Source organism: Saccopteryx bilineata, chromosome 6 (assembly GCF_036850765.1).
Source record: "Saccopteryx bilineata isolate mSacBil1 chromosome 6, mSacBil1_pri_phased_curated, whole genome shotgun sequence".
Taxonomy (NCBI): Eukaryota; Metazoa; Chordata; class Mammalia; order Chiroptera; family Emballonuridae; genus Saccopteryx; species Saccopteryx bilineata.
The window spans coordinates 27506273-27528783 of record NC_089495.1 but is presented as its reverse complement, the minus strand read 5'-3'; the positions used below and the strand labels follow the sequence as shown (position 1 = coordinate 27528783).

Here is a 22511-nt window from a genome sequence, read left to right as displayed (position 1 = left end):
GAGTCACTGTGAAAAGGAAACAAACTGATCTGCCTGTGTATCTCCTTCAAGGATTCAGTCCCTGCCAAAGTTCAAGGAATTGTTCTTGGTCAGATGATAAGAATCCTACCCAATAATCTGCAAGAGAAAAAAAAATGCAATTTCAATTCTTTTTAGTAAATCTAACTAGTTTTCTTGTAGATAATGGCAAAAGTTTCCAAGAACCGACAAGAATGCAGGCAGGTAAGTAATGAAATGACTGCAGGCCCGATCGCTCCTTCAGTGTCTTATCACGTGGAGTGAAGAATTCCTTCGCTCGTTCATTATTTCTGTGTGAGAATGTGTCCTTGAGTGATGGTCCTCAGAACGCATAGTTAACTAGGGCTAGTACAACACAAATACATCTGCAACCTGGCCTCAAATTTAATAATTTAATAGACATATATGTTAAGTATCCTTAATTTATACCCTAAGTATAAATTGTGACGCTCGATATTGATACATCTCTATACTCTCAATAAAAGGAGAGTTTGCCATGCAAATTAAACATGTAAATGAGACTCAGGGAAAAGGGGCCTGAGGAAGCCAGTGAAAAGACTTGTTTTTGAAGGACTTCAGAAACCTGCAATCTACGTGAAATCTAAGTGTCTCCACTTGGCAATCTATTTGGATAACTCAACTTTATTTTCACAACTAGGTAAAATGAAGCAGTTGTCAAAAGTCTTTTTTTTTAAATGTATGCTTTGCATTTTAAATGTGTTTTACCACAGTACTAGTACTACCTCCATTAGTTGATATTCTATGGGTGTGAGGGATTTTAGTTGGGTGTGTTTTCTGTTTAGAATTATAGTATCCAAGAGATGGAATGAAATTTCAATATAAACCCATCTCAACATTCTTTATATTTTGACTTCCCATCAACCAATTTCCTACCCTTTTAAGCACAGCTGATGAAGCGATCATGGCCGCGCAAGGCTGTCTCCTCCTCCTTCTGATAATTAGATGCTTAGAAAGTTCTGGCAATGGTTACATAACTCAGCTTTAGAGTTAGTTAGAAGGCTAAGATTCAGAGTCCCCCTACTGCTACTTAGTAGTATGAGACCTTCAACAATTTACCCCTCTAAAGCTCCGTTTTCTTACATATAAAATAGGTATAGAACTTCCTAGGGTAGTTGTAAAACTTAAGATGTAAACCACATTGTGGGTCAAATAAGTTTGCAAATATGATGTATTATATATGTTTGCTCGCTTATAGTTTGCATTGGGTGTGGGGGACAGGCTGTAAGCAGACAGGGTCGTTATAGCCTAAGGCTTAGTTTTAAGACTAAGCGTTTGCCATGCATTTAATACTAAGATCTTCTCAACACTAAGCTTTTCCCCACACCCTTGACTGTTGCATGATGTGGGGTGGTGCACTCTTAAGAGGAATCCCATTTATGCCTCAGATAAGTGGCTTTGTATCAGAAACATCCTTATTTGTATATTGGCTTAAAGGTTTTGATTTCTACACTATGAAATAAGGGAGACCAGGGGCTCTCTCTCTCAGTTCCTGAAATTAGCATTACTGAAGAGAAGCAGTCAAGATGGCAGAGTGCTGGAGAAGCTAGTTTGTGTAGAGTTTGTACAGAGAGAAGGAGATGGGGAACAGAGGTGAATAAAGCTGGTGAGGTAGAAATCTTTGATTCTGGGAATACTCAGATAAGTCAGTGGCTTTGGGAGCCCTGAACAGAAAGGGAAGTGTTTTCCCACTGTGTGTATTCCTCACCTGCCTAGTGCGAGCTGGGGTTAAAGGTAATGCCCCACCAGTTCTTGGCTCTGTTATTTCATTACCATCTCTCCAAATCAAATGCAAACCTGCATGGGCCAGGCGGCTGTGATGGTGGCCGTGGGTACTGGCCTTACACACATGAAATGCTTATTATTTTGTAAAAGATGCTGAAATCAGTATTACTGTTATTGTGATTATTCTTAACTTTGTTCTACACGTTGATACTTCGATAAGCTAGAAATCATATTCTTTATATAGTCATGGGCCACATAATGACGTTTGGTCAATGACCCTATATATGACAGGGGTCCCACAAGATTATAATGAGGCTGAAAAAGTCCTATCACCTAGTAATGGTATAGCCAATATATCACAGTAGACCAAAATATTACTCACATGTTTGTGGTGATGCTGGTATAAACAAACCTATTGCACTGCCAGCTATACCAAAATATAGCAGTGCAATTTCCGTAGGAGACTATAGCACCCAGGTTTGTGTAAGTGCGCTATGATGTTCTCACAACAAAGAAATCGGCTAGCGGTGAGTTTCTCAAAACATATTCCATTGTCAACTGGCACATGATTGTACTCATGTGTTTGTGGTGATGCTGGTGTAAATAAACCTCCAGCATTGCTAGTCGTATAAAAGTATAGCACATACAGTTATGCACAGTCCATAATAGTTGGCAATGATAATATGCAACTATGTTACCAGTTTATGTATTGATTACAACATACTTTTTATCATGATGTTAGAGTGTACTATTTTTACTTATAAAAAAATTTGTTTTAAAACAGTACGCCATGCCCTGGCTGGTTGGCTCAGTGGTAGAGTGTCAGCCTGGTGTATGGATGTGCTGGGTTCAATTTCCAGTCAGGGCACACAGGAGAAGTGACCATCTGCTCCTCCACCCCTCCTCCTCGTGCTTCTCTCTCTCTCTCTCTCTCTCTCTCTCTCTCTCTCTCTCTCTTCTCTTCACTTCCAGCAGCTGTGGCTCAACTAGAGCAAGTTGGCCCCGGGCACTGAGGATGATTCCATGGCCTCCGCCTCAGGTGCTAAGAAGAGCTCAGTTGCTTAGCAATGAAGTAACACCGCAGATAGGCAGAGCACCGTCTCTTATTGGGCTTGCTGGGTGGATCCCGATCGGGGTGCATGCAGGAGTCTGTCCCTCTGCCTCCCCACCTTCCACTGAATTAAAAAACAAACAAACAGTAGCCATGTGACACCAGCAGCAGCCTCTTACATTTTGTGTTTACCATGTCTCTTGACTGTATCATTTGCTCTTGTGCTGACTTATTTTCAGGTTGTTTTGTACAGTCACATGCTGCACAGGCTTGCAGCCTAGGAGCATCAGGCTACCCCATACAGTCTAGGTGTGTAGTAGGCTACATCACCTAGGTCTGTGTAAGGTGACTCTCTGTGGTCCACACAACAGAGTCACCTAATGACATATTGCTCGGAATGTATCAATATCTCCATCGTTAAACAGTGCATGACTGTACAAGGCTTTATTTCAGTAATTTCTTGTTTCAGGATTTTGCATCACTTACTAAATGGGTAGTAGGAAGGATCACTACCACCTCCTTCAGCAAAAAGGTGCGGCCCTCATATCAGCCCTGAGGTGTAATCTGGGAATCACCTTTGAGAGAAAAGTCCCTGAAAGCTTGATTTCCTAGGAGTTGTGAATTCCCCTGCAGATGCAGGAAGACATGAAACATGATTAATTGAGGTCTTGTTGGTTGGGTTCCTTAATGGAGACTCTACTATATAATTGGCCTTTTCCTCAATTAGTCCAAATTAGTAAATTTTACTGTACATTTGTTCCTGTCAAGAATGAATTAATAATTTAAGTGTGACATTAAATAAATACCAGACATGGATTTATGTGTGTCATCTTTAGTCTCTTTAGTACGTATAATTTTCCTGTCAGTTCTGTGACAGTGTCCGAGTCGCCAGCCTGTGCTGGACCATGCTGTCCTGTTCCAAACCCTCCTTTCCTAATACTCCCTGCAAAGACCCAATCAGAGCTCCCAGGCTTTTCATATGTGTCTCTCCTGAAGCAAACTGGCTATCGACAGGAACTTTAGCGGGACCTATGTAAAGCATCCCAGAAAAAATAAATGTGCAAAGCTCACACTTAGGAAATCAAGGGAGTGGATTCTGATTTATAGACCCCTGGGCAAGCTGTCTGCCCTGGACACTGCTGGAGGCTATGGTGGTGGTGGAGCCCTTGTTTCCAGGGCTCAGGGCAACCACATGGGGCAGAAGTTCGAAGAGGCTATTTGCCACAACCTCAAGCATGAAGCTTTATTGTCCCTAAACAATTCAGAGCCAGGAGGTGAGAGCTGGTCCCAGGTGCGAAAACAGCCCAGCCCTCCATGGGCGATGCCTGCTTCTGCACAGGCTCTGAAGAGAAAGAAAGGGGGAAGTGTCCAGAGGCAGGAAGGAACGCAGAAGTCCTGTGTGTGGTGTCTCCCAGTCTCCGAAAGCCATGTCTGCCTCCATTAAAACATCTTTTTATTCCCCCAGGAAGTCAGACAAGCTAAAGGCCTTTGCCTGGGCTCTATAAGAACCCTGCAAGCCCTGCCTGGCTGCGGGGACCCCGGCACTCTGCAGTCTCCCGGGTCCCTTCCCATCCTGGCGCTCGCACGTCTCTCTGCACCCCGCACAGGGCGGAGCCCAGGCCTCTTGCCCTTATTCCCATGACCGAGATGAAATAATAAAGACAGTGTTCTTGATTGATCCATAGGAAATGAAGCTGTGCTCCTTCTGTAATACTCTCTGCTGTCCCTGACTCCCCTACTTCCTAGTTTTTCGTGTCCACACAATTTCTGAGTGCAGACCTTTATCCTACGACACAGTAGAAAATGTTGGGGAAGGGCATACGCCAGCAGCCAGATACACCGCAATGGGTCTTGTTTTGGTCCCCAAGCCTCCCAGAGCCTCCATGTGCTGCTTCTCTATTGTGACACAGTTTATAACGTCTACCTGGAGGAGTAATAGCGAGAATCAAAGAAAACAAGCAACTCATTTTCTATTTTCATTAGACATTAGCTACTACTATAAATAAACTCAAAGTATTATTATATATATGTATAATATATATGTCTGTATTATTTATTCATTTTAGAGAGAGCAATGAGGGAGGCAGCAGACAGCATCAACTTGAAGCACTTACTTCTCCTATGTGCCTTGACCAGGCAAGCCTGGGGTTTCAATCCAGCAACCTCAGTGGGTCAACGCTCTATCCACTGCGCCACCACAGGTGGCTTAATCAAAGCTGCAACGTGCACACTGCTCAATTTCATTTTCTGAAGATGAAAAAATTCTGCAAAATACCTTCAGTTCACTTCTAGCCTACAAACGAAACCGTTTATCTATTACTTCCCAATACGCCCCTTGCAGCTCCGCCTAAGCGCATCACCAGCATGTGTCATGAGGGGCTTGGTGCTCCACCGCCATTTCAAAAGGCGCAGCGCCCACCCTGTACTACCCGGCAGTCTACCGGGACTCGCTTTCTGCCCTTCTTCCCTGTCCCCCTCTGAGATCCTCTTTGTAAAGAGGAAGTAGGAAGAGATGTGTAGCCAGTTTCCACTTCCCAGCGGAACTTCAAAATCTGTGCAGTTTTTCTTTTTTTTGGCAGGCTCACTGTTGACCTGCCCGTTTAGTAATTACAAGCGAAGACTCAAAGGCAGTTGTTTAGTGCAGACGATCCATCTCTGTTGCTCATTGGTGTCTGAAGAGAAACACAGTCTTTCTCATTAGAAAACTCCTGGCGCTCTCTGATCAAGTCAAAATGTCAGGCCCTCAGCAGATGAGAATCATTTAAAAAATTAAAACAATCTAGACTTAGGTCAGAGTTCTAACTTTTCTTCCCACCTGCATCTGAAAATAACCATTCACTTTAAAAAGAACAAACAAAAGACTCTCCAAAGTCACCGAAGTCCAAATAGTGAGTCTCAAGGTACCAGGAAGTTCCCAGGAGGAGCTTTTGAATGTTCCAAGCATTCCCATATGTATTAGCCAATTCTTATAACAGCCCCGGGGGGGTCCCATTCTTAAACTCATTTACTGAGGAAGAAATCTGGGAGCCACATTTGCCATCTCGGGATCAGTGAATGACAGAACGAGAGCTCCTGACTTCAGGTCCAGCATTGTTCCGTTGAACCAGAGCCCTTACAACCTGCTCAGTTTCCAAAGCACGGTTTCTACTGCTGTTTCTTCCTGACTTCTCTTTGATCAGTAAGTGACACTCATGACAATTTCCCCATCGGCTGGACTGCACTCTCATTCCTCTCCAGCACTTTCGCCAGGAAGTCATGCTTAATTACACAGAGTGAAAGACAGACTGCCTCTCCTGGCACCGATAACCGTCGTGTTTCACCCACACAGCGAGTCTATCTGCAGGGACTAGGAGAAGAAAAGATCTGATGGAGATGTTCCCAAAAGACTCATCCCTAGAAAAAACACCTTCAAAGGGGATGGCTGAATCTGTCAAACATGATTCTGGAAAAGCCAGGACACGACTAAATCTATCAGTTGAAGTAATGAGGCCCATCTCATTTACTCCTGAGGGTTGACAGCCCTTTACAAAAGCCCCACAAAGTCATGCATGTCCCACTCGGGATTCACAGGTCCTTTCCATCTCACACTGCTGAGATGCCTACGGACTCACTCGCCTATGCTGGACCAAGCTGTCCTCTTCTGAGTCCTCTTTCCTTAATATTCCCTACAAGGACCTAATCAGTGCTCTCAGACTCCTAAATAAATGTGTGTCCTACCTGAAGCAAACAGGTCTATGAGTTATATTGTAAGTTGCAGTCTAAATTGTAAATTTTAAAGTCAAACTCTTTGATTCAAAAACTGGCTCCTCATTTTCTGTGTAAGCTTTGGCAAACCATCTAAATCTTTGATCCTCCGATTCTTTGTCTCTGGTGCTGCGTGATTATACCTATATCTCTCGTGTACACTGCTGCTTACTAACGTCTTCCTCCCTTTGAAAAGAAACTCTACCTAGTACTCTCCTTCACAAAGCCCTACAATTTCTTAACCTATCAGGGTAACCCCAACTCTATTTCCCCTACCAGTAATAGGCAGAGGAAGCAATTGTGACCATTAAGATGTGAATGACAGTATGCTAGGGGACATTGGGAATTAAAAAGATACAGCCAAGATAAAAGGACCTTTGTTCTTCTAGACCAGGGGTCCCCAAACTATGGCCGGCCCCTGCTGCACTTCCGAAAGGGGCACCTCTTTCATTGGTGGTCAGTGAGAGGAGCACATTGACCATCTCATTAGCCAAAAGCAGGCCCATAGTTCCCATTGAAATATTGGTCAGTTTGTTGATTTAAATTTACTTGTTCTTTATATTAAATATTGTATTTGTTTTTTTACTTTAAAATAAGATATGTGCAGTGTGCATAGGGATTTGTTCATAGGTTTTTTTTATAGTCTGGCCCTCCAACAGTCTGAGGGACAGTGAACTGGCCTCCTGTGTAAAAAGTTTGGGGACCCCTGTTCCAGACCCTTGGTTGGCAAACTGTGGCTCACGAGCCGCATGCGGCTCTTTGACCCCTTGAGTGTGGCTCTTCTAAAAATACCATGTGCAGGCACTACCTCAATAAGGAATGTACCTACCTATATATCAATAGTTTAAGTTTAAAAAGTTTGGCTCTCAAAATAAATTTCAATCATTGTACTGTTGACATTTGGCTCTGTTGACTATTGAGTTTGCCGACCACTGTCTAGACCAGGGATAGTCAACCTTTATATACCTACCGCCCACTTTTGTATCTCAGTTAGTAGTAAAATTTTCTAACCGCCCACCGGTTCCACAATAATGGTAATTTATAAAGTAGGGAAGTTACTTTATTTATAAAATTTATAAAGCAGAGTTGCAGCAAGTTAAAGCATATAATAATAATTACTTACCAAGTACTTTATGTCGGATTTTCGCTAAATTTGGCCGAATAAATCTTTATAAAACAACTTACTATAGTTAAATCTATCTTTTTATTTATACTTTGGTTGCTCCGCTACTGCCCACCATGAAAGCTGGAACACCCACTAGGGGGGCGGTAGGGACCAGGTTGGCTACCACTGGTCTAGACAACGTTGTGTCTGGATGTGATGGCTGATCTGCTGCAGCTGTCTTGTCACCGTGAGTGGAGCCAGCCTGAGTGCACAGTCCACTCGCTGAGGATTACAGAGTTCCAATGTACCTGGTTTTCTGATATCCTCACTGAACTGCTGATTTAATAACATACATTGCATCAAATAATAAATAACCTCCCAACTTAGATCATCTGAGTCCGAGCTTTTTTTTCCCTACTTGAAGCTTGATGACAGAATATTAAATGAAAATAATGACAGTCTCTCACATCAAGAAATTTCTCAATATCAGTATTATTTGAAACATTTCAATGTATTAATTTAATTATCAATGCAAACCTCTGAGCCTGTTAGGAAACAGCTCAGAGACATTCAAGTGAAGCAACCTGCTTTATTCACTTGGTAGGGAGCAGTAAGCGGACATCTGAACACAGGCAGTCTGGTACCGGGCCCAACCACTGTGCAAACTCTCTTTCCTCACTTACACAGACCATCTCATATGCAAGGAACGGGCTTAGCTTTAAAAATAAAGTATAGGGACTATACATATAGTCCCTAGTGAAAAGTAAAATCATAGACGGTATTTCCTACTTTATAGGTTTGTGTCCGGAAATGTGAATTATATATGTTAAACGCTAATAAGCACTGTGTTGAGCATGCAGCTGGCATGCATAGCTGATAGCTATATTTACCATTCTTTTCACTGGCCCACTCTCTTTCTTTAAATCTTAAAATAGCATTAGATACGAGGGGAACTTTTTATACCTCCTTTTCCATAATGCTGATTTAGAGGGAGGAGCGCTAAGAGGAGGAGTGAGAATTAAAACTCTAACTCCCTTCCTATTAAGAAAATTTCCAATACCTTTTTAAGCATTTTAATTAACAAAAACCTATGCAACTGTAACAGAGAGAGTAAAATATCCAAGGTGTGTGAGCTAAGCTCAATTTCTCTCACACTCACCCACCATGTGACCTTCCACAAGTCATTTTATCTGAGTGAGGCCTTTGGTGCCTGGTGGGCCAATGTGAGCTCTTGTTTCGCCATGTTATTTAGCTGGGTGACTTTGGACACTGTTTTTTAAAATTACAGATTCGGGTTAAGTCATTCTGGGGGAAAGATATGAGATTTGGTTAGTTTTTCTATCAAATTCTAAAGTGATACCGATGCTCATGGCCTACAGACCATGCTTTGAGAAGCACAGTTTCCTTGTCTGTGGGAAGAAAAAACAAAAATACATAGCATTATCTACATGATAGAGTTTTAGGAGATAGAGTTTCATGAGAATTGAATAGGAGAATCCACATAAGGCGCACACATACTCCACAAAAGGTATACCGCTTTAGAACACCAGAGGGCGCACTTTGAGATACTCCTTATAAAAGGCTAGTCATTAAATACTACAATAGGAGAACAGAACTCAGGGAGCTTTCCCTTTCATCCAGGGTGGCAGGACAGCCATAAAATGTGATCTTGCTGACATACAAGTGTGACAACTCTGCTGAGACATAGATTATTAAAAAGGACTATGGCTTTCAGGAAGGATACAGTAAGTCCTCACTAAACATCGATAGGTTCTGTGACTCTGAGCAACGGTATAATGGATCCTGGTTCACCAGAGGCCAATTCATATAACCGGAATTTAGTTACAATGGAATCTCATCAATGTTATTGTAAGGTCGGTGGATAGAGGGATAGTCATGTGGAGAACTCAGACCCGCCCACTTTGGCTAGGACCGCCCACAATCAAGGTTCCCTTCGGGGCCAGGGAACCTTGCCGGGTGGGATGTGCGCTCTGTACTCAATAAAGCCGTCTGCTATTCCACACTTTGTGGCTCTAGCCTCTTCCTTCCTTCTCGGCTGGGAAAAATACCTTACAGTTATCACAAAACGATGTTGAAGAAAATGAATTATCTGAGGACCTGCTGTGTGGACCTTTATGGGCAGCTCCCTTCTCTAAATTCACCCACCCTGGGACTCTATTTATCCAGTTCTCTGTGTACTTTGGGTAGGCTATGCATGAGGTCCTTCGCTCAGTGAGATTCTGCAGAAATTAAAAACGGGTGACTTCTCATAAACCGTGTTTAAAATTGGCGACGAGAGACTTAACGCGTTTATCTCTAACAGGATTAATATGCTCATAAAACACTGGCAGGAGCCTTCTCTCTTGCCTGCTGAAAAGAATGCCTCATCCCATCACACCTCTTTTGTATTTGAATTCCGTATTTTATTAGCACATACATATTTACCAAACACTTAAAATTTAAATATTAAGTAGAATGCAAGTTATTACAAATAATTGTGCCTCCCACATTTATTGAATGCTCAGGTTAAGAATGAAAACCACATTCAATAAACAAGAATCCATCCCTCAAACACACACACACACACACAAATCCGTAGTTAACAAAGCACAAGATAGCATTTGCTCATAAGTAAAATGCCAAAGCGGGAAGTCTGTAAGGCTCACGGGGATTTTGTATTCATTAAATACATTCTAATGATGACAAGAGTGAGGTAATTTAATCCAAGTGTTTATCTCAATTATTTCAATTCTGAATGAGAAGTGATTTTAAACATTTCTTCCTTCTCTTCACTTCCTTCCCCTCTCCTCCCCTTTCTTTACTTTCCTTCTTTCCCTCCTTCCTTCCCTCATTTTTTTTTTCTTTTTTAAGATGTAAACTCCCCAGGACTGGAGAGCTGCCTGACATGTTTGTTTTCATCATCTCTCTGTCCTCACATAGAGACCTCAGAAGCCAACACAGACACAGTTAAGCTTCGGCTCTGGGACAAGCGGGACATATTTCCCCAAGAGGAGCTCATTTTCTCTCGCACTCACTGCCTCCGTCCCACTCCTGCTCCACTGCGACCAGCACATGGGAGCTCTCCTCCCCTCCCTTAGAACCTTCCTACAAATGCCCACAGGAAAGCAGTAACACAAAAGCAATGCCTAAGGGCCGGGCATGCTGTTAGCTAGCCCCAGAGGGCTCTACTGTTTTTAACCTTGGTCGGAAAGCCCCTAGAAGTGACAGCATTCCTAATAGAATTTATTTCGGACACTAAGTCTCTCTATAAATGGATCTATTTCAACTGCCTTAACAGTCACATTTTGTGATTATAAACTTTTCTGCAGAGCGCTTTCATGTCTGACTGACTGCCTGATTTGGGTCACCAGATGTTGCATATTTATTGAGCAGCTACTATATACCAGGTAATGTGCCAGGCACTGGTACACAAGTCAGACGTGGTTCCGAACATCACCAAGTTTATGGCAGAGTACCCAGAGTGGCACTGGTAAGAACTGTTGTACTTTACATGTCTACAGAAATCCTTCTTGCTAACTTTTCCCCCATTTACTTTGTCATTTTAACAGTTCTATGAACCTTTAATATAGGGGATTTCTTTTACTTTTATTTTTAACTAACGCATTTTTAAAATGTCATATTTACCCACCCATACCACCCAATGTAGATGCTATCTGGTGAATGTCACAATGATCTGAGCTGATTGTTGGCTCAACTTGGTCATATGCACACAGCATTCAACCAACCATCAGTCCTTTTTGGAGCAGCCATGGTATATGCAAGGCCTTGAGGTAAACATGAGCATGACAACCAGCCCTCAAGATCCCATGGCCTAGTAGGCAAGGTGGAAACACTTTCAGTGAATATGAGTCGATGTCTATAGTATAATGGGAAGTTCAGAAAAGAGATGTCAAGGGCGGCTCCACAGAGGAGAAGATATTGAAGTCATTGGTTCATGCATGCACAGACTGACTAGACACATAAGGGCATTGATAGAAGTACATAGTTTATATCTTCTGGAAAAATAAGTACTATTAATAAAGTACATGGCCTAAGGCCATTTAGACATGAAATCAATTATTTAAAATAAATGGTGATGGTACTAATTTGTTTCTTGTTGCTGTTCAATGCTGTCTTAGATTTGAGTGGTGCCAGGTAACATTTATCCACTCCTGGGTTGATAGCCTTACTTGCGCAAAACTCAATCAGATTATCAGATGTTTTGCATTTCCAGCATAAGCATTATTTATTTGGGGGCAAGATTTGTCATTTTGGTCAGTTAAGTTATGATGAATCAAATAGACTAATGTCCATGAGGGAGAACTAATCGACAGCAAAGCTAATACTCCATCTTCCACAAAGGTTTCTGAGCCAATTTCCTTGCAAGTGCCATTACTGATGTGAGGTAGGTGCTTATCGGGAGTCTGGCCTGAACTGTGCACTAATGTAAGGCATGGACTTGCAAACTGGCAGGAGGGCAGCAACAAAGGACGCTGAGTCCTGCCCTCGTCACCACTGTTCCTGGGCTGTGCGTTGATCCCTAGCCAGAGAAACATTTGATTTACTGCAGCTACTGGTCTGATCTAAGCCCCAACTTCTTCCCTCTTCTTTGTTTGCAGATCAATTGTCATGATTAAAGTTAGGGGATTTGAAGAAGCCAACAGCTGATTCAAATGTGAGAGGTGCTTCCTTCAGTGTTATTCACATCCTGCTGGGTGAGTTTTTGTTTCCAAGAGAGGAAGTTCCAACAGATTGCTGAATGTTCTGAAGCAGGTGTTGGGGAGCAGGGTCTACCCAGGGAAAGAAGAGCAAAGGAATGAAAGTAAGGAAAAAATAGGGCATGCCCTAAAAAACTAGTTTTGTCAGCTATGTTGTGTGATCTCACATTTCCTTTAGTGATTATGAGTTTAGAGCTAATGAATCTAGTTTTGTGGATCCTCTATGTATGCCAGGGGTCCCCAAACTTTTTATACAGGGGGCCAGTTCACTGTCCCTCAGACCATTGGAGGGCCAGACTATAAAAAATAGTATGAACAAATCCCTATGCACACTGCACATATCTTATTTTAAAGTAAAAAAACAAAACGGGAACAAATACAATATTTAAAATAAAGAACAAGTAAATTTAAATCAACAAACTGACCAGTATTTCAATGGGAACTATGGACCTGCTTTTGGCTAATGAGATGGTCAATGTCCGGTTCCATATTTGTCACTGCTAGCCGTAACAAGTGATATGATGCGCTTCCAGGGCCGTGACGTGTGCATCCTGCGTCACCGGAAGTAGTACTGTACGTGAGCGATGACGCACTTTGCGACATCTCACTGACAACCAATGAAAGAAGTGCCCCTTCTGGAAGTGTGGCGGGGGCCGGATAAATGGCTTCGGGGGGCTGCATGCGGCCTGCGGGCCATAGTTTGGGGACCCCTGATCTATGCGGCTCTATGGTCATGACTAATGACTAAATCCCGTCAACCACCTTTAGAGGAACATAGCAGCCACATCAATTCCCATGTGTCAACAGGACTAAAACACAAGTCCTAAAACCAAACATAAGTCTACTTACTTCTCCACCCAGCCCTGCATTTCCTCCTGGCATACTGGAGGGTATACATCTTCCTATTCCTCCTTTCCTCCTAGTATGCAACTGATCCTAGTCCTGCTTTCCCAGGATGCTCACCTACCATGTTTGCTTCTCTTTCCGGTACACAGCTTTCCAGGTTCCCGGTACTGATCCTTCTAGTCAAAACTGAGCTGTCCGAACTCTCTATCACGTGCCAAAAACAGTATTCCGGTCTACAGTCCCCTCTCTTCGCCTTCACAAAAGAGTAGCCTACATTCTTTATCCCTTATAATCTAATCTTTAACCTACTCAATCTAGAATCTTTCAACCAACACAGTTCCCAAAAACTTCACCAAATGGCTTCAATGGCAACAATCCCGACAAAAATTTTAAGCCATCAACTTCACTTACATATGACATATAACCACATATTTAACAACTCCCTTTCTTGTTCTTGAAATGTCATCACTTCTGTTCCTGTTTGTCCTCCTATCTCAAGGGATATTTCTCCTTGGTTTCCTTCGAAGCCAAACTCTAATCAACCATTAAAATATTAGAATATTAGAATGCCCCAAAGTCTAGTCCTAGCCATCTTTTTTTTTCTTTGTCTTTCTTTTTATGCATGCTCAGAAATTTAATTACCCACCTGTAAATTATATAATTCCATTGCATGTCTAAACGGCTCCTTACATGTGACATGTTCAGAAGCTAAGTCACCATCTCTCCCTTCCTCATGGCCAGTCCTGCCTCTCCTCCGGTGCCATCTATCACCTGGTTTTGAACAGCAGAGGTAAGCTAAAACAGGGGTGCACTTCATATATTTTTCTGAGTGAAAGCAGCCAAACAGAAAAGAACACTGACTGTATGATTCCATATATATAAAATTTCCAGAAATGGAAAATCTATAGAAATCAAAAGTAGATGATCTGTTGCGTAGGGAGAGAGATCGGGATGGAGAGTAACTATAAATGACAAAGTTTCTTTTCAGGGTGATAGAAGTGTTTCAGAATTAGATGGTCGTGTTGGCAATACAACTCTATAAATACAGTAAAAATTAATGAGTTCTACACTTAAAAATGAACGAATTTTAGGTCATGTAAATTATCTCTCAATAAAACTTAAAAGAATCACATAGGGGTAGAGGTCAAGTTTGACTCCCTCCCATTTCTCTCACCTTCATTTTCTACCTATTCCTAAATTCTACCAACTAGATTACAAAAATGTTTCTTAATTCATTCATTTCTCTCTCTCTCACATTCTATTTTAAATTAGCATTTCCTTTTCCCTGACTACTGAAATAGCTTTTTCAACCACTGTCACCCGTCAGTTCCGGTACCTACAACAAACTATTCTCTACGCTTCAGCCAGAAAGATCTTTCCTGCTCAAAAACCCCTTTATTGGCTTTCACAAGACCTTAGGTAAAGACCACATTCCTTAAATTGACCTAAACAACCGAGTGTGAATGCCACTGAATCCTCCTGTCCCTCTGCTTAAGCCTTCTCCTTTCCCCTCTCCTGGGTCAGCCACTTCTGTATCTGCCCTGCTCCTGCACCCCATCCTTACTTGGTTGATTCTACGCCCCCTTGGGTAGCAGACAATCTTGAGAGAAATTACCCCGATCCCTAAGCCTAAGTCAACCCCATTGACTACTGTCCTCATTGAACCACAACTTCTGCCTTCAGAAACCTAATTCTAGTTTGTAAACATTCACTGCTGTAAAGATTCCGGTTCACATCTGCCCCTCCATCTGCCCGTGTATGCTGTGTGGAAGCAGTGGGTGTATTTGTTTCGCCCGTGTTGTTCACTTACTCTCTTTAGTGCCTGGACTGGTGTCTGATGTGAATGATTATTCAAAGAATAACCATACTCTGCCAGTAATAATTAATATCAACCCCTTCTATAAATGAAAGGATATTGCTGCTGCTACTATTTAGTATTTCAATAAAACTTTCATATATGCACACACTACCCCTAATACACCTGTGAAATAATATAGTTTGTTTATTTCTACTGAACCCATGTAAACCAAGGACTGAAATGAACAAGTGGGCTGGTCTATGAGAGACCCAGAAAAGAGAAACCAAAATAAAAATATGGCGAGGCTTTACCTCCTTTAAAATCGGGCGGAAATTACGTTAAAGCTTGTCTCTAAATCATGGCTTTTCTCTTATTTAACAAGCCTCTGCCAGCCAAATAAAAATGTTCACGCTCTTCCAAAATTCTGTGAGGAACAATGTTTTGACATCCTACACTTATCTCTACGTACACTGACTTTTCCCAGGGCTTCTGTTCTGAGCTGTGACAGCACTTACACGAGTCCAGATTCCTCAGCCTTTTCCCTGGGATTCAAAAAAGTTTCCAACCATCACTTGGCAATCGGGTTAGCTGACTAAGCACCTAGTTACCGCTTAGTCACTCTTTTTTATGCCCTGGGCAGAACCTTAAGCTTCACAGGGGCCCATCCCCTAAACCAAACCTAGAGCCTTGGAGACTATACAGAGAAAGAAATCCGAAATACTGAGTAGAAAAAGTAACAAAACAAGGTTTCTAAGATTATTCTACAAAACTTTTAAAATAAAGTTTTTTTCTTAAATAGCACAATCAACACAGGACAGAAGAAAGTCCATTTTTATAAAATAGCATTGAAATACGATTGAAAGATGAAGGACTAAAAATGCAAAAATTTTATAACTGATGTATTTTGATGTAGACAGGTGCAACATTCTAATCCGTCAGACTTATTCTGGACAATTGCCTCTGAATAAATATTTCAAACATTCGACTCCACTTATGCAAGGCACACATTTTAAAAATTAGAATTCTGCCAGTGTGTACAAATGGTGTGAATAGCAAACAGTTGAATGGAGAGTATGCTTTTCATCACAGTCACTATCTGTGATTCTTAGGGAATCAATTCTTTCTAGAGATTATAGATTTCCTATCTGTAAAATGAACATAATAACACTTGGCTTTCCCACAGGATTTTTTGAAGAGTAATAAAAATATTGTAGTATAAGTAAAGATTCTAAAAGTTCTGGAAAGATATTATTACCATACTGCACTTCTGACGTTAAGATAAATAATCCAATCATGTCCCCCAAAAGTTCATTGTAATGCAAAATAGCGTTTGAGAATAACAGCATGTTTAACATATTATTATTTTTCTTTAGAAACATTTTGAACTAACCTCTTAGGAATTGTTCTGAAGATATGCCAACGATTTAATTAAGACACTTTGTTATTGGAAACTGCATAATTTTATATTTAACTTTAATACTAAATGTCAATAATCTCACAGAGAAGGTCGTTTACATCTTCGTTTACAGTTCAGGAGAGGGAAGAGCGACTGACAGGAATCTGCAAGTCTTGTTTAGAACAAGACCAGGAGGAAGGGAAAATGAGAAAGGTCAGGTTGAGAATCTGACTCCTCAGGCCGCATCCATTTTATTAAATGGATGCATCAACTAGTAAAAATTACTTCGATGGTCTCAATGTAATCAAGTGGTAGTTATTTGAAAACAAAACTACAAAATCAAATTAATTTCTAAATATTTTCATGGATGATCCCTTTGCTTGAGAGAAAATTTCACCTATGAATTTCAGTAACTTTCCCCTGCGATATTCTAATAAAACCTAGAAATGCAGGGTCTCCTGTTCACAGAAATAAGGTCAACAGTTTATCAATTAAAGCAAAACAAAACAAAACAAAGTACCCAACAAAACCCACTATAAAGCATTCTTCAAATCAGACTTGATATAGAAAAACTCAGTAATATTCTGTTTAATATAAAAAGTCTCAAATATCTAATATTAGATTTTTTTTGTATTAGATTTTTTTCATATTTATAACAGCTCTCTCTTTTTGTTTCAGCGCCATTTGTGGGTTTAGATGTTTTTCATTGGTTTGTTTACTTTTTGGTTTTGCAATCCAGACAACCTAGAGCTACCTTTAAATTATTTGCCAAGTGGAAAATCAAATTGAGTAATTGTAAACACGAGACTAATGACATGAAGGAACGCTCTCGAGTTTTAAAGCAGTCGGCTTCTAGAACCACTGTGACACAACATTTCATAGCACACACACCCCAGACACCACCCCCTCAGAGAGATGGATAACACGCTCCCCAGTTTCAAGACAAGAAACAGATGCATAACGACAAAGCAAACCGTGTTTTGTCACAGGCTTCACTGAAGCAAATCTTTATTGTGAATGAAATTATAATATAGATCAGAGAACATTTTCAGTGTCATCATGCATCTGATAGCTTCTGGGACCCCGATTCCTCAACCATGGATGGCCAACGCTAGCTTCTTCTCAGTTAATGATGAAAATGCTGGAACAGTAGCTGCTCTCTAGTTCCCTCCTTTGCCCTCTGACGGGGCAGCATGCTGCACTGACACAGTTATTCTTCTGACTTACAACTTGTCACAGTTAAAATAACAAGAAAATAGACAAAGGTTAAGGAAAATGAACCTGTACGCTCTGAGAGCAAAGTAATGACATAGCTATCTGTTGTATTTGACCTGAACTTGAAGCTCATTCTTTGCATAAGGAAATAATGGCAAGAAAATGTAGACTTAATGTTTAGACTGTAGGAAAGAAATAATAAAAAGGAAAGTATTGCATTCAGAAAGTGATGGAAAGTAAAATAAATTGGGTAGGGAAGCATTTGAGATGATTTACTTCTTGTTTATCAAGTACTTGCGTTATGAAAAGCCATCTACCAAGAGGGAGCTGAGGGCGCTCTTGTCCTTAGGGTTACAATAATGATGAGAAGACAATGGGGAAAAATAAGGAAGAAGGGACTTGATTAATAAGTATTCCCACATCGGCTAATGACAGTAATGTACATGGCTGATAGACGGTCGGGTTAGAAAATTATTTTGAGTTGTGGACTGCCTCTACAGAGAAACAATTTCTAAAGTATGGCCAACTTCTTCTGGGAGGATATTTTTGAGTATTTTCTGATCCAAGCTACCGAAAGTAATAATGCTGGGGTTCTGGCCTTGGCCAGTTGGCTCAGTAGTAGAGCATAGGCCCAGCATGTGGAAGTTCTGGGTTTTATTCCTGGTTAGGGCACACAGAAGAAGCAACCATCTGGTTCCCAACCCTTTCAATCCCTCCCACCACCCACAGCCATGGCTTGATTGGTTCCAGCACTGAGGATGGCTGCATGGCCTCCACCTCAGGTGCTAAAAAGAGCTCAGTTGCTGAGCAACAGAGCAATGGCCCCAGATGGGCAGAACATCAACCAGTAGGGGACTTGCCAGGTGGATCAGTTGGGGCACATGCGGGAGTCTGTCTGTCTCTCTGTCTTCCCTCCCTCACTTAATAATAATAATAATTAATAAAATAATAATAAGTGAGGTTCCTCATTTTATGAAAGTAAGCATATAAAACTTCTAATTTTAAAAAAATTAGTTAAGGCCCTGGCCGGTTGGCTCAGCGGTAGAGCGTCGGCCTGGCGTGCAGGAGTCCCGGGTTTGATTCCCGGCCAGGGCACACAGGAAAGGCACCCATTTGCTCTGTCTCTCTCTTCCCCTCCTGCAGCCGAGGCTCCATTGGAGCAAAGATGGCCCGGGCACTGGGGATGGCTCTGTGGCCTCTGCCTCAGGCGCTAGAATGGCTCTGGATGCAACAGAGCGACGCCCCAGAGGGGCAGAGCATCGCCCCCTAGTGGGCATGCTGGGTGGAGCCTGGTTGGGCGCATGTCTGTCTGACTGCCTTCCCGTTTCCAAGTTTGGAAAAATGAAAAAAAAAAAACAAAAAAATTAGTTAAAATTAAAGAACACGATACTATAATTCTAGTATTGGGGAATCATTAAATAACATCTTTTGTTTGATTCGGGTGGAATCTAATTTACCAAACCTAGGCTTATTGTTTCAAGCCTCGTCTGTCATGTTAATATACATATTTATAGTCAGTATCTTCTTAGTTCATTTATTTCACTTTCACAAAAGCTTCAAACATGAAGATAGACCTTCTGGAATAATCCTTACTTGACATCTATTAGAAAAACACTTTCCTTACCTCAAGTTCACTCAGAAGCCTCAACTATCTATCTAAATGTGAACAAGCAAATGGAAACCACAGGTAGTCTTTTAAAAACTAATATTAACACTGTAAAGTTCTTGTACCACAAATTAGGCCTACCATCACAGACTAGTTGTGGTTATTTTGCAAATAACTGTAGCCAATTCAATTATTTAAGTACACAGTAACTTTTTTAAGTAATTAAGGAATGGGGAAAAGGAATACTATAGGTAAATGGATGAAAAGGAAGGAAAAGAAACAAAAAAATATATAGTTAAAGAAAATTTTGGTTAAAGTATACAACTATTCCTAAGAACTCAAGGTTAAGAGCAACCTGAAGCCATTTGATTGGACATGATACCCAGGATTAAATTATTTGATGTCTCCTGTGCCCCCCTCTTTTACAGAGTCCAGAAGAAAAATAATGTTTATAATGAAAACCCTAGATTACTTAACACACTAAATGTAGGTCTACTCTGATATACCAAGCTGCGGCATCATAGAATATGCTTAAAGACATTTCCATGTAGGATTATCAGGGTGTGCATTTCAGTCTGGGAACATAAAAGAAATCTTCAGTTATCTAGTAATTTCTCTTCCATGAGAAATCAATTCTTTCTAGAGAGTATAGATTTTCTATCTGTAATCTTAAATAAAGTAAAATAAATAAGGCATTTTCACACTTACGTTTCTGTCAGTCAAAGATAAAAATAGAATTGCTAAATAAGGAAATCCTTGGTTATAAATAATAATCAACTCACAATTTTAAGAAGAAAATATAGTATAATAATTACACTATAATGTCTTTATAATGCATCCTTACCCCTGGGGTTATATTTAAGTGAAGTCAAAGTTTGTATGAATAGTGAGCCCTCTTGTTCTTTTCTAAATGGGCAATATTTATTAACTGCAGCAACTAAAAGATAATTTTCTTTTCTTTCTTTTTTTTTTTTTTTTTGTGTGTGTGTGTGTGTGTGTGTGTGTGACAGAGACAGAGAGAGGGACAGACAGACCAGAAGGGGGAGAGATGAGAAGCATCAATTCTCTGTTGCGGCACCTTAGTTTCTCATTTGATTGCTTTCGCATATGTGCCCTGACCAGGGGGCTACAGCAGGCCAACTGACCCCTTGCTCAAGCCAGCAACCCTGGGCTCAAGCTGGTGAGCCTTGCTCAAACCAAATGAGCCTGCGCTCAAGCTGGCGACCTCAGGGCCTAGAACGTGGGTCCTCCACATCCCAGTCTGACACTCTATCCACTGCACCACCGTCTGGTAGGCTAAAAGATAATTTGCAACAAAATATACACAAACACAGTAAAACCTGAATGTAATTGTCAGTGAATGTAAATCTCTGATGGACCTGTGTCAGACGATGTCTAATGATTCCAGAGCAGGGGAAAAGGCCTGGGCTGCAATATGTATCCTTTACAATAACTCAAAGAATTATGGTAATCTCATCCAAATGTACCGTCACAGAAATATCCAGAATTCAATTGACCAAATATCTGGGCACCACAGTCCAGCCATGTTGACACATAAAATTACTCAAGATACCAAATATTTCATTTTCATAAGGCATACGCATTAGGTGAACTGCTCTGCTCCACTATAAGAGCAGAAGCGACTGCAAAAGTCCACAGACTCTGATAACCTTTACCTTCTAAAAAGAAGAGTAACTGGATTAAAAATGCTTAGGCATTAAGCACAGTAAAAATCCATGCACTAATTCTTACTTATAATATTGTTACCTGAGTTGGATACTATGTTTGGTTGGGATTCTGCCAGTGTCCAATGCAGAGTCCCGCGGCAGAAGTCTCAAAAAACTCAGTGTCCGGCCTGATGAGCAGGTAGTTGTATGACCCGGAGAAAGTCACCTCCCATCTCTCAGGCTGGGTTTTCCTAACTGCCCAATCAGAGGAAGTATTAGAAAATAATGCTGAAGCTCAAGAGAGCCTCTCCAGATACCTCGGGGAATCTCCCCTGAGCTGGAAATTGGAAATGTGTGATACTTTTTTAAAAATTAAATTTATTGGGCTGACATTGGTTAATAAGACTATGTAGGCTTTAAGTGCGCGTTTCTATGACACATGATCTGCATATTGCATTGTGTGCCCCCCGCCCGGAGTCAAGTCACCTTCCGTCACCACACAGTTGACCCCTTTCCCCTTTACTACCCTATACTTCCATGTCAACAGTACTAAATTCACTGAAGCGGGTGCTCATTTTGCATGTGTTTTTTTCTAGTTTTAAAGAGATTGACATATTATTTAATCACATATTCTTACCTAAATTCTTCGTGACAAATCAAAGTCAATGTGACTCTCACTGGCTTTGACCTCATGGAGCAAACTAGCCAATGATGATGATTAAAATTAAACCGTGTTAACAATTGTGTGTTACATTTTGACTCTAATTTTTTTTTTTCAGACTCAAATCCTTCTACCCTTCTAAGTTTCCCATGCAGTAGGAAAGAGCAAAGGCCTGTTTCATTATCATCAGAAGGAGACTTAGACTGAGATGGCGAACGTCTCCTTGGGTACCATGTTAAGCCGCATCAGTTCCCGGATCGAACCTCTTCCGGCTCCATGTCCTCAGCCTGTACACTCAGGTGTGTGTTGAGGGGAACGCGTCCCCTTAGCTGGCATGTGCTGGGTGAATTACTCCTGCAGAGTGCAGCCACACGCATGCAGAACAGGAGTCAGGACGTGCTCCTTCCAGAGCTCAGCAAATGGCTTTTATATCTACTCATGCTAATTAGGAAATTACTGAAAATATTTCCCGTATTTAAAACAGCAGCAATCCTCATTGATATGCTACTCTCTCCTTATATGGCAACCCTGCTATGAATCAAAGCTGAATACTAATGCATCACTGTCAAAGGTAGATGACTGTGTGGAAAAAGACAAAAAGGCAGTATGACATTTAGGGCATTGAGAAATCGTCGGCTGATCCCCCTGCGTGATCCCCAAGTTGCAAATGACATAGGTGACATCAGCACCGTGGAGGATCCATGGCAGGGGAGGCCGTGTACACCTCAGCTGCAGACACCGAGGCCAGCAGCGGGACTGTGGTGAGAAAGCCTAGTTGGATCATCTCCCGTCTCTACCACAGTTCTCCTTGGGCTGTTTCATGTGAGTCTTGGAACAACTCTTAGGTTCTGATCATCTCCATTGTATAGGTCAGAAAACCAAACCACAGCAAAATAAAAACTGTGCTCAGGGTCTAATCATTAGTAAAGAGGAGTAACAGAGA

General features: G+C 41.3%; 1 protein-coding gene and 1 long non-coding RNA gene across 7 annotated transcripts in view; one reads left to right on the top strand and one right to left on the bottom strand.

The window, feature by feature from the left end:
* UNC5D (unc-5 netrin receptor D) overlaps positions 1-22511 on the bottom strand; it is a 534428-nt gene that overhangs the window by 261416 nt on the left and 250501 nt on the right. The gene's annotated exons all lie outside the window — the stretch shown is intronic.
* Positions 169-21861, top strand: LOC136309140 (uncharacterized). The gene is made up of 4 exons (XR_010726237.1): positions 169-222; positions 12281-12376; positions 13931-14015; positions 21687-21861. It is a non-coding gene; the product is annotated as an uncharacterized lncRNA (long non-coding RNA).